An 11,044-nucleotide genomic window follows, 5' to 3' on the forward strand; every position below is an offset into this window, starting at 1 on the left:
GGAAAGCCGCGGTCGGGGAGGGCGGGCCGGACACCCGCGCGCAGCCCCCGGGCCCGGACACGCCGCTTGTTTTTTCTCTCTCTTTTTTAACCCAGGGCCGCTAGGCTCAGCTCCGTGGCTTTCCCGGGGCCGCGCGGGGAGGGTGCTGCTTTGCCTGCCCCGCTGCACCCCCGGGGGCCTCGCCCTTGCAGCGCAAAGCGGGCTCGGAAAACCTGCCCCCTCCTGCCTCACAATCCCCAAGTTGTCTTGGCAGTGAAACGAAATGAAAGCCTCCCCGCTCTCCCCCTCCCGCGCCCGGGGCGAGCAGAGCCTCGCCAATCAGGCGCGTGCTGACACTGGAGCCCGGGGCCCAGATTGGGAGCCGGCCGCGTCACATGTCTCCCTCCTCCCCGCGCTCCCTCTCTTTTTGGGTATCTCCACCCCTCCATCAATTGTCAGTGCTCCCCAACCGCAATCAATCAGTTATTTGTCAGCCCCTGTCAATCCGCCCTTGATTTATGTCAGCTTTTGTTGCTGATTACAAGCCTGGTGTGACTTGAAGGAACAGAGAGAGAGAGGGAGAGAGGAAGAAAAAAGAGGGGGAGAGAGACGAGCTCTTTGGAAAAAGAGCCATTCAATTTAAGGAATAAATCGTTCTCCGAGTAAACTCAATTTGTATGCCAACAAAAGGGAGAGTCACTTCTCTTAGCTGAGACGCCGCAATATACACCTTGGCGGAGCAGTTTTAATTAACACGGGGGAGTGTGTGTGTGTGTGTGTGTGCTTTAAGGGGATCTTCTCCCCCCCCCCCTTAAATATGTGTTAGTTCCCGAGGATCCGGAGGAGGAGGGTAAGGGCAAGGAGGGTTGAGAAGGAGCTGGGGGCAGAAGGAACCACATTATTGAGATTTTATCGCCAATCCGTCACTCAATCGGCTGGCACGGCGGAATGTGTAAAGGAGATTAAGATTGACATCTTGAGCGGCCGCAGAATGCCAATACTGACAGTCTCGGCAAACGATTGCCCTGGATCAAAGGCATGTCTGGGACGATTCATTATCGCCTCTAAGTATTTGTTCACCAACACCGGATTTTTCACTTTAGCTGCCCTATCGATTCCCCATTTATATATTTGTTTCATCCTCGCCAAACATTATTGGGAGTCGCGCAGGGCTGCGCGTTTGTAACGGACTTACGCCGGGGTGTCCATGCGTCCAGCTCCGAAGAGCCAAGCCCGCGCCCCCGTCCCCTCCGCACACACTCGGCTTCCTCGTTCCAAGGGACATGCCCGGGAGGAGGAATTCAGGGGCACAGGGCACCCCCCCTCCCAGAGGTAGCGGATTCTCCACCAGCTCCCCATCTCTTCTGGTGCCCTGGATTGTATTTTTAAAAATAATAATAAAAAGCAAGGTTCCCCCAACTCCCACCTTCTCATCCCATAACATTTTTTCACAGACAAAATGTGTTAATCAATCTTTTACTTTTGTTTCCGGATCTGACATGGTGGCCCACACAATCTACAACATTAACAAAAAGGTCACTTAGAGATAAAACACGTTTGACAAGTGAAGAACAAGGCAAGTGCTTTAGGGGTCGCGTCCAATTCCTGACCTGGACTACCACTAGAACAGGGACTGATCCTGGGAGTGCGTGCGTGCGCGCCAGAGAGAGAGAACTTTCCCTTTCCCTCGTGCTTGGACTAACCAACATTTGTTCTCGAAACACAGACCCCCTCAGAGCCCTAAACAAATGTGTCAGATATCATTTAATGCTCTTCTCATTAAGGCATTCTTGAAGCATTTTCTCTCCTACATCTTTTTCCCCTTCAAATCTGAATCGTCTAAATTCCGACATCATGGAAATACAGCCAAGGTCTTTTTATTAAAACCACTTTCCTCGTAGGCATGGGATGTATGGATCATTGTAAATACGTAAAACGCCCCCCGCGCCACCTCTGCTCCTGGTTTGTTTGAGCTTGTGAATATAGATATTGCAATTTCCTTTTTTAGTCTTAGTGTTTTGCCTTGGATCATTTATGTATCTTGGTTCTGAACTAAAGCTAATAACCGATATTTGAAAGGGGGGAACTTTGTTTAGGCTTGTCCACCCAGAAGATGTTGGAAGCAGCGGGGTCATCTCACGAGACAGGGAGAGCTAGAGAAGGGAAAAGCCCTCCTGCACCAGAAAATCATATTCGAGCAGGACTGACAAGACCCACAGCTTGCCCTTAAGCAACACCCCCCGCCCCCCTTATATAGAGTGGAAGTGACTTCAATCTGCCCCAGGTTTTCCCCCAGTTCTTTCTTTTGTTGTCAAGTCCAATTGATAAATGGAGTGCAGTAAAACTCTGGAAGAAAAAAAAGCTGAAACCTTCATTTGTGTTCATTTGCATTAAAGTGCTTGGAACAGCTGTTTTCCTTACAGGACCAGAGAGACTCCTATCTGTTTCTCGTTGTATTTATCCTGCCTCCCAGGGTGAAAGACTAAAGATTAATTGTCTTAAGGTAGAGTCAGCTGTGGGAAGGCTTTCTTTTTTGAGGCTGGGAGGGGGGGTGGGGGGTAGAAGGGAGTTCGGGAGGGGTCTGCTATACTTCTAAACCGAAGAATCAAAGGTGATACCCGGTACATGTGTAAAACAAGCGGCGTATTGACATGCAAAGGGAAAAGTTGGGGGGGGGGGGCTTCCGCTCAAGTAGAAGCTACAGCAGGTAGTTTAATTAGCAACTTCAGAGGATAACACTTTTTGTGCCGTGCCTTTGATGTGCAATTTAAATCACACGCAGCATTGTAAACTTTTTTTTTTAAAAGAGCTTGTAAAAATAGAATCAACCTCAAAAATCCTCCTAAAACCATTCTTAGGCATGACGACTCACTCACGGGGCTTGGTGCTCACCGAAAACAATTAACAACCCGGGTCCTGGGGTTTGAATGCATGAAAGGATTGTAAGTGATGGGAATGTCGTCTGAAAAATCTCGCATACTTTCTTAGTTTTGCTTTATTCTCGCTTTTACGACCTGAAGAAGATGGTTTCCATCCTGCTAGTTCCCTTTGCAAGGGCAACCTTCTTTAATGATCCTATGTAGCCCGTTTTCTATTTGGCATTTACTTGTGCAGTCTTTTTGAAGTTTTGATGAATATTGTTCTTATCCTCCCTAAAAATATATAAGGCTTGCGACTTGTCTTCTGTCCCTTACAAAGGAAAACTGTAACTAAAAGAGGAAAAAAAGAACGAAGGAATTAATTAACAAGTGCCAGTCCACACTTTCCTTTACCTACCAGCTATTGGCAAGGATGTCAAGTCGATTTTATTTGCACACAATGGAAATGATTTATTTTCTCTTAAAAAGGAGTGGGCTGGCAGATATTTGAGGAGAAGAGAGCGGGAGAGAGAGAGAGAGAAAGGAAAAAAAAGTTTGAAAATGCCTTGAACTATTCACTGTCGAGATGGCTAATCAGTATTGAGGCTCGAGGGCAATCGGGCAGCTTTTCAATGCGGTTTTCCTTTCATCTCAAGCTGGATGGAGGCGCTCAATTAAAAGCCTATCAGTTTGTAAGTAAATCAACGCCTATCAAAGTTGTCACATCAAACAAAACGATTATTATTGCAGCCCGCCTCCCCTATTAATCTCCCTCTAAAATAATCCGCTTGACAGGTCAGGCTGGTGAGCTGCAAACCCTGGCCAGGATCACCCAAAAACCCGGACTGAGTCTTTCCCCTCGGGAGAGCGAATTGCAGAGACCTCGGCAACAGCCTGCCTGTTCTGCAATCTTGCTCTTTCTATTGGCATTTAAGAAAAATCCTGTAGGTTTTTGTAGATCATTTGGGTAAAGGATCCTCTCAACTGAACAGCAACAGCGCACCGGGCCTCTAGATTTTTTTTTTTTAAACAGGGTTTAGCTGGTAATTAGGAGAAACACAAAAGTGAGCCGTGTCTCATCTATGTTCCCAGACATAATACCTTTCGCCTACCTGTCTGTCTGTACCGTCTTTCATTGTATTTTGGCTTGATAACTCTTCCCGTTACCTACACAACTTAGAAGATTTGCATCGCAGTAAGCAGTTTTGAACGACGCATTTCTGATATTTGCTTAAAGGCAAATACGTTGATTAAGGAATTATGGTCCATCAGAAATGCTGTGCGTGGATCTTAATCAGAGAGAAACTTTTAAAATCCCGAGACTGGATGAGTTCAGACCATGGCTGTTCCATCTGCATGTACCCGGCTGAGGTGGGGACATTTTTTTAAAGACTATACATATAAATCGGGAAAATATTTTGAATGTTTGCCAAAGCAGAGTTAGATTTCCCCACCCCCTGCTTGCATTGACTAATTTTGCAAAAAAACAAACCCCAAAATAAAACCTTGCATCAAGATTGCAAATTGCTTTCTCAAGCTACACAAGCAAGACCTTTTTGAATATAGTTTTTCCTTGTTCTGCAGGAGTTATGGTGACATGTTCTTATAAACAGTGGTCATTTTAGAGCCATCTGTAACGTTGAAGTTAACCTGCTTTGTGCACCAACTAGCAGCAAATTGCAGTTCCCCTAAGCAGTGTAAAATGTTTCTCCAAGTACTTTTCTGTTCCCCTTTCCCTTTGTTACATTCAGGGATAAGGCATAGGACAATGTCTCTAATCAAATTAAACGTTTCTCTGTTCAGCTCTCTTATGGCTTCGCCCATTGAGGTTGAAGAATTTCATTTTTCTCTTTTGGATGTGAACATTTTAGTCCCGTGTTAGAATCCTTTCACTAACTGCCACACCCTCAGAGCACCCTGCCTTTTTATATGTGAAGCAGTTTTTTTTAAATAAGTTTTATTTTAAATCTGTTTCAAGGGAACTTGCAAAATAGATGTTGGTCGCGAGACAAACCAGCTTGTTAACACAAAGAAGCTGGTGCAGGTTTCTTATTTAATGCATATAGATTTGGAATTCACTCGGTATTCTACATGTTGCAAGTTTACAGTTATAATAGTATAATAGTAAAATAATGCATACTTATAATTCAAAATTAAAAATATTACAACAAGCTACAATGTATTACTTAGATTTTAAGGTTGTGTGTAAGGGGACGAGGAACTTTTGGCTTCACTAACAGCTTGGGCTGATCACTAAAATGCAGAAACCTCAGAAGCATCTTTGTGTTCCTCTACTGTAAGAGCATGGAGGCTGAATAAAGGTATATAAACTAAGCACATATTTAGTCACAGTAAACCTGTATAAATGAACTGTGTCACACAAATTGAGACAATCCTGCAGCTCCTTTACTTGGATCCAGAACCCCGACATTGTTTATTGACAAGCTTGTTATGGAAACTCTACTGATCAACCAGCTGTGTCTTTAACAGCATGAGGAAGACTGCCCATTGAAATCTGAATAAAAGTTTAAAAGCTACATATAGGATAGATGCCGGTATCCTGATTATTACTCTTTACTAACCATGCCTAAATGGAAGATAATCCTTGAAAGTAATTTCAAACTACGCACACTTGGGGGGTATGAAACTTTCTATATGTATATAAATAGATACATACGTGTGTGTATACACATACACACATAGTTTCCTATATGTATATGTATATAAACTACATATATGATATATATATATATAGGAAACTAGGATATATATATTTGTGAAGTTTCCTATATATATGATAGTCTAGGTCCATGCTCTGAAAAGGTTAAAACAATCTTAATTTTAATAACGTTCAGCGAGCTTGTTTCCAGTCACCCCTAATGATACACTTAGGTCTCTCCCCTCAGCCCAGCTGCTTTCATCTTTAATTTTTTTTACACCCTAAAATTAATTCCACCTAAAGTACATTTTTCATTTGTACTGTACTAGTGACGTGCAAATAATTTACATCAGCGTTCATCAGGACTGTCCTGAAGTGATGGATCATTTTGTTGAGTTGCAGTAAAAGTGCAGAATGATCTATAATGATGTAATATATACATTAAAAGGGTGTCTGGATGATCAGAGTTTTGCTAAAAATGTAAAAGGGCTTTTTGATTGATAACAGGGTTGCTGTTTTTCTGCAAAGGCTGTCACAGGCTGACACAATGCTTGAGTTATTAGGGCAGAGAAGGGCAACCATAAATTTCCAACGTCAGGCAAAAACTCTCTTTATTGTCTATATGATGGATGGGCCTCCGTACTAGACACCAAATACTTCGTATCACCCTTAAATGGGAACACATTTTTCGTGGCCATAATTCATGTTTTTTAAATAGAAAGTTTGAAATGCCTGCCTATATTTCACAATCCTGACATATTTATGAATCACTCCCTGCATGCAAATATAATTATTTAAAGCACTGAGGTGACATATGGGTTAGAAATGTACCAAATGCGGTTAGTGGAGTGATTTTTTTTAATTCCCTAAATTGAACACCATAGAAAACTCTGCCTGTCTGTTCAGATCAATAAAGTCGAAGGTGAAGTTTTACCGATTTTGTCAGTGCCACATACAGATATTCGGTTTTGATTAGGTGAAACTGACAAAATGGGAGTCTTTTTGCAATTACCATTAGGTTAATGAAAGAAACACTCATCTTTGTCCCTGGTTCATTATTCCTTAAAGAATAATTGGGGTTTTTTTTTAAAGGAACTAGCTGGAGGAAAAGAGCCTAGGTATTATTTTGCAGGGTCTATCTTGCATCCAGTTTCTCTACCACGCCTGGCTCGAAGGAAAGGCGTCATTTTCATCGGACAAAACATCGCTTCAAAAAACAATATTTAAGTTTCTCTAAACCTATGTCCGTAGGCATAAAGGTGGAAAGCTGACCCCTAAGAAGTGAAAAAAAGCAAAACAGAACCAAGACCCCCCCCCCCCCCCCCCCCGCCCCAAGAGATCTGCACCGGACAAACAACCAAATGAACGGTGGTAGCTGAAATACACGAACTCGGCTCCTGCATTTCCTGGCTGCAACCAGCGTAACGCTTTGCCCTGGCTGTTTTGTAACATTTCACTTAACCATGCAGCTGTTTATTTTCCTGGACCCCTTTCCTCCCCCTTACACACACACACACACACATACACACAATTCCCCTTACACACACACTCTCACTCTCTCTCTCTCTCTCTCTGACGGAAGCAGGGCAATTTCTCGAGGATTTTCCCTCAACTTTGAAAACACATCGCTGGTTCGTTAACATATCAAACACCTTCTTTTATCATGACGATCGTCATCCTTCCTCGCCCGGTTTCTAGCCCGGCCACCGCATTGCAAGAGCCAGCCGGAGCTCCCAAACACGGTCCCTGCTGCACAGACGGTCCTTCCAACCCCTACCAGGAAAAGCGACCCCGCTTTCTTATGCTGAGACAGCGATCTCGTCTCGCACATCTGTGCCCCCTCTGCTGCTGCCGCTCAGACATTTGCAATTCCAAAAACACACCGATACATGGCTACGATACCTGTTAATTTATACAGTACGGTTGACTGCAAATCAGTACGAGTAAGAATCATGCAGCCAGTCTGTTCGGGTTTTTTATTATGATTGTTATTTTTAATAAAGGACCCTGGCTGGGGAGCTTTAGCTACCATTCTTAAAAAAAAGAAAAAAAGAGAGAGAGACAAGTTACCAAACATATCGAAAGGATTAAGGTAGGCATTGCTCTGCGCCCAGATCTCTGTGCAGTGCAATGTATCATCGCAATGCAAGGATCTGTGCACGAAAAAAGGAGGGGGGAAAATACGCAGCCTGGCCGGGAGAACCAGGGAGGTGCTGCAGCCAGCGACACTTCCGCTAGGGGCGGGGCTCGCTGGTGACGCGCACGAGCCCCCGGCCTCCTCCGCCCGCCTCGGAGCTTTGTGCGCCCCGCTGAGAGCGGGGGAAGCGCTGGCTGCAGGCGGGGGAGCCAGGGGACAGCGGCTGGGCTGGTAGAGAGGGGAAGGAGCGGAGTTGGGGCCGTGCAGCCCAGCCCAGCACAGCTTGTGGATTTTCTCTCATTCGAGCTAGGTTTGGGATATTCAGGGGTGGGGGAGTGTTATCGCTCTCTTCTGTTGCTGCTAGTTAATCTTGGCTAAGTGTTATTTTCAGAAAGAAGAAACTTCATGGTGTGCACACAGGCAGCGCTGCTGTGTCAGTACAGTGGAGCTGGGCCCATCACCTCCACCTAATTTCCTGGTTTTCATAGCCAGTCATTGTCAAAAGAGGTTAAGTGTGTCTGGAACCTAATGGACCTTGACTTTCAGTGGGGCTTTGGTTTCTAAATCACTTGAGCACATTTGAAACTTTTAGGTGTCACCTCCTGGAAGCAGCCTGACCAGGACAGAGTTACCCCAGTGAGACAGGCTCTTAATTCACAATGTGGTCAATCAATGATAATAGGATGATATTCTCCCCTTGTCTGCCACCCCATATTATTGGATCAAACCCATCTGCCAAAAGCCGTGGAGACAAAATGCAGCTTGCAGTGGGCTGATTGCACTGGGCCCCTCTTAAGCTGAGGGGCTGAGACTTGGTTCCAGAAGTGAGCAGACAGAATGCCCTGGCCATCACTTCCTTTCCAGTTTAAATTGTTCAGTTGGCTTGAGTGCCTCTCACTGCAGCTGCAATGTTGTTGCAAGTCAAGGGACAGTCTCTCAGTCAGAGTATCTAACCCTTTAGGGCTTAATGAGATTTTCCCCAAGTACCTCATTGACCAGACCGAGATTGTGCTTCTAAATCACTCAGCTTTTTGTTGTTGTTTTTAACTTCCAACCCTGAACCAAGACATATACAGTACTGACTGCAGAGCACATTCATACCATGAAGTACCATTTATTGGTGGGCAGCCCTGTTTGGTTCATTTTGCATTATTTGGCACATCCTGATATTTCTTTTCTTTTGAAAGATTGAAGGAGATGGAGGCATGCAGAAATTTGAAACCTTGCTAATTGTGCAGAATTTTCCACGTGAGATTTTTCTACCAAGAGGAGCTTTTGCAAAGAACTACAAACAATACTGTGGGTGGTGTCCTGTCTGCTCCCCGCAAAGTCAAAGGGTGGGCAAGGATGAATGCATGGGAATGCCAGTAAGGAAGTGCATTCTGGTCCTGTTTCTTCCTCTACTCATAATTTTTACTTTTTTCCTTGGTGTAATGGCAGTCTCATCCTTGTAAGAGACTTATCCTTTCTAACAGTTCTTTCCAATCAGAGAGACATCTTGCTTTTCAGTTGCAGGAATATCTTTATTTTCTTTCTGTATTTATAACAGGTTTGCATGATTGGTTTGGAAAAGAATTGTACTGAGGCAGGGTGCTGTTGAGTAACATTATTAATCAAAGAGAAAGGGTCTCTCAACTAAGAATTAGGAACTCTTCAGTTCTAATCCTAAATCTGTCACTGACAACTCTGTGTCATGTCAGTTTATTACCTCAGTTTTCTTACTTGTAAAATAGGGTAATAACATTTAGTTACCTACCTTAAAGGATCTTAATGCAAATTAAATAGCTAATGTTAGCATGATACCAACAGTATTCATGGTTGAAATCTGTTGTTAATTATATTGGTGTAGCTAAGACCAGAATTTGGTCCCTCATGCACTGTACAAGTGTGAAAACTTCCTGCAGGGAGCTAGCCTGTATTTTCCTGCTACCGAAGTATTTCAGTACTCAGATCTGAAGTAGGTTCCTAAGAGAGAAAGCTGTAATTCTGCACTACATTTTACTGTGCAAAATATAATCAAACCAAAAGAGTGATCATCTCATTCTCGTTTAGGGTGCTATGCTTAATTCATTAGACTATACTTGTTTGAATTATGAACAGAAATGAAAATGCTCTGAGCTCTTATTTCTCTACCTAAGCAATTTCTCTCCCAGAATCAAAAACACCACAGTAATAAAATACATATGTAATAAACATGTATGTACATTTGGATATAATGAGTAGATAAGCGGTGAGGAAATTCCTTTTGCATTATTGGAAGTTCATGCCACATTTTCTTTAAAATCTAATTTTTCCTAGACTGACAGAAAAGTGCTGGACTTGGGCCTATGACCTTGATGGAAGTATCTCCGTATTTGTGAGATTTTGATACAGTTTGTATTTATATTTGGTTTATGTATGATTTTGGTTGTCTTTCTGGAATTGTATTAACATAAAAGATAAAATGAGTGAGCAAAATACCTTTTATACAATACAGTTTATTTAAACTGACTAGACCTATGCTCTGGTTGGAGAGGTTGAAGGAAGAGAGAAATAACAGCATTATAGCTATTTCTATTAGAATCTGCACCTACTCTCACTGAATCAGAAGGCAAAATTTCTCATGTACTTCAAAGAGGACAGAACCAGGTCCTTCAGTAGCCTCCCTGGTTCAGTAACTATCCTGGTTTAGCACCTCCACTTTTATCATTTTATCTTTTAGTTCATGGGGAAAAATTCATGGAAGGGGAAACCTTCATTAGCTGTTGCTATTGTTGTTATTGGTTTTAAATTTGCACATAAAATAAAAGTGTTCTCATCCAAATTATGATGGAGGAAAACATTAAAGTATATGTGCTATACAAATTGAGTGCAAATCCTCTTCAAAAACCAGAGTTTTGGAGGACAGTATGTTTCCAGACTGTTAGTATTGACAATGAATAATGTTCATTAACCAGAAAAGAAGAAGAAAATGTCTCGGACGGCCAGAACTGACTTGAGGTGATTTAGTAATTGCTCGTTCGTTGGGCGGGCTGGTGAATAGAGAGGCGGACAAGGCTTAATGGTTGCAAAACTTTACTTACGCCGCTTGTAGCTGCAATGCTGATGGTCCAGTCGTCTGAACAACTATGTTAGTTGTTCCAGCTGGCAGGGCTCAGGTTAGCTCATCCGTCCACAAATCAAGCCGGCGGGGCAAGGGTACGTCGAGGATTGCGCTCGGCGACAGGGAGAAGAATCGATGGGTGATCAGTCTATCGATCAGCTCAGCCGCAAGTCAGATCTCTTTAGAGGCACTCTGCAGCATGCTCAAAGTTCTCCGACTTGGGCGGAAGTCGCACAAAATTTTAAACGGCTAGTAAGCCAATTACTAGCCACCACGTAGGAATAATTTATAACAAGCCAATAGCACGACACAAACTTACATTCCAATGG

Source organism: Alligator sinensis, unplaced genomic scaffold, assembly GCF_000455745.1.
Source record: "Alligator sinensis unplaced genomic scaffold, ASM45574v1 scaffold109_1, whole genome shotgun sequence".
NCBI classification, from domain to species: Eukaryota; Metazoa; Chordata; order Crocodylia; family Alligatoridae; genus Alligator; species Alligator sinensis.